We start from the raw sequence: 2,616 nt of genomic DNA on the forward strand, positions 1-2,616 counted from the left end.
CAAGAAAGGCAGCGACAATCTATGCAAAGTCATCAAGGCAGCGAAACGACAATACAGGGGCAAGATCCAGACACAACTCTGAACCAACGACACATGCAGCTTATGCCAAGGTCTGCACACCATCGCAGACTTCAAAGCTGAATGTGGTGCTGGCAACAGCACTGCCTCTCTCCTAGATAGGCTAAGTCTTTTTTACATTTGGTTCGATGTCACCAACATGGAGCCCTTGAGGAGAGCGACCGATGTGACCTGCACCTTGGTCATTTCTGAGACTGAAGTACGTAGGCATTTTCAACAAGTGGACAGCCGCAGGGCTGCAGGACCGGACAGCATCCCAGGGTGGGTACTCAGAGTGTGCACAGCACTACTGGCTGATAAGTTTGTAGACATTTTTAGTCTCTCTCTCCCCAGTGTAGAGTACCCTCCTGCTTCAAAACATCCACCATTGTCCCTGTACCTGAAAAGATCTGGGTAACATGTCTGAAGACTGGCGTCCTGTCACACTCACCTCAATAATAAGCAAATGCTTTGAGAGGCTGGTCAAGGATTACATCTGCAGCATGCTACACCCACACTGGGCCCCCTAGATGATGCAATAGCCACAGCTCTACACACCGTCCTTACACACCTGGAGAGGAGGGATGCTTATGTGAGAATGCTGCTCTTGGACTACAGTTCAACACCACAATTCCCTCCAGGGTCGACAAGAAGCTCAGAGATCTTGGCCTTCACCCTACCTTGTGCAGTTGGATCCTGGACTTCCTGTCAGATCTCCGGCAGGTGGTAAGAGTGGGCTCCCTCACCTCTGACCCTCAACACAGGAGCCCCCCGGGCTGTGTCCTTTACCTTCTATAAGCCCATGACTGTTTCACCACCCACAGCTTCAATCTGCTAATTAAATTTACTGACAACACTACACTGATTATCTCAAATTATAATGAGGCAGCCTACTGAGAAAGAGTGCTCCGCTGACACAATGGTGTCAAGAAAACAACCTCTCCCTTAGTGTCGCCAAAACAAAGGTGCTGGTTGTGGACTACAGGAGGAACAAAGATAAACTAACCCCTATTGACATCAATGGATCTGGGATTGAAAGGGTGAAAGCTTCAAGTTCCTTAGCATACATATCACTCACGTGGCCTGTACATACGGGCTATGTGGTGAGAAAAGCATACCAGCACCGCTTTCACTTCAGACAGCTGAAGAAGTTTGGCATGAGTCCCCAAATCCAAAGGACTTTCTACAGGGGCACAATTGAAAGCAGTCTGACTGGCTGCATCACTGCCTGGTATGTAAGCTGTACTCCCTTCAATTGCAGTGCTCTGCAGAGAGTGGTGCAGACAGCCCAGCACATTTGTGGTTGTGAACTTCCCAACTATTCAGGACATTTACAGTGACAGGTGTGTGAAAAGGGCCCAAAGGATCATCAGGGACCCGAGTCAGACCAACCACAAACTGTTCCAGCTGCTACCATCCAGGAAACGATACAGCACCGTGAAGGCCAGGGCCAACAGGCTCCAGGGCAGCTTCTTTCACCAAGCTATCAGACTGATTAATTCACACTGACACAATTGTATTTCTAAGCTATTTTGACTGTTTTGTTGTGTATCCTACTGTACATACTATTTATTACAAATTAGTATATTTTACACATTGCCCATTCAGACAGAGAGATGGTCTAAAGATTTTTACCTCATGTATGTAAAGGATGTAAGAAGTAAAATCAATTCATTAATAATACAGTAATCCTTTGTGTTGCAATCAGAATATATGGTGTAATTGTAGTGTAATGGCTAGTATGATGCTATTACAACTCAGAGATTTTGAAGTTCAGAGTTCAATTCCAGCACCGTCTGTAAGGAATTTGTACATTCACCTTGTGAACCACGTGGGTTTCCTCAGGGTGCTCTGGTTCCTCCCACAGTCCAAATACATACCGGTTGGTAAGTTAATTGATCATTGTAAATTCTCCTTTGATTTTGCTAGTGTTAAATAGGTGGGTGTTGTGGTAGTTAATAGGCTATTCACGAAGCCATTCAGTTAGCCACTCCCACATGGGAGGAGTTCACTTTCTGTACAGGCAGGGTTATCAGTAAAGGTCAGTTGAATATCCTACATGCTGGCATCTTGGTGTGCTCTGCACTGTCCCACAATATAGAACACAACATGCAGTCAGAAGTGGTTGATCTTTGATGAATTGGTGCTAAGGACCAAGCGAGACCCCAGCAAGAGAGAGTTTACAGTAAGTCTATCTACAAAAAATATCAAGAGACGTATCAACCTAAACTGCTTATGCTAGTTGCTATTTGTATGCATCATGAGGTTGAACTGAGAAACGATCAGGGTTGCTAGGCAACACATTCAAGCTACACCCAATAGTGCATACATTAGAATAATCTGTGGGCCACTAGCCTGGAGAAGGGCATAGAGACATAGAAATAGCAGGGAAGTCAGTCAAGCTCTCGGGGAGAGAAAAGAAGACTTTTGTAGTCCAAATAAATAAACAAATAAACAGGAAAAAGGAGCAGTACCTATATCTACTTACCTAATAAAGCCCCCCACCCACAAGACATTTGATTTCTCTAAACCAGGGGACTTTCAGAGATGGCTCAGACA

The sequence above is a fragment of the Hypanus sabinus genome, chromosome 15 (assembly GCF_030144855.1).
Source record: "Hypanus sabinus isolate sHypSab1 chromosome 15, sHypSab1.hap1, whole genome shotgun sequence".
Classification (NCBI taxonomy): domain Eukaryota; kingdom Metazoa; phylum Chordata; class Chondrichthyes; order Myliobatiformes; family Dasyatidae; genus Hypanus; species Hypanus sabinus.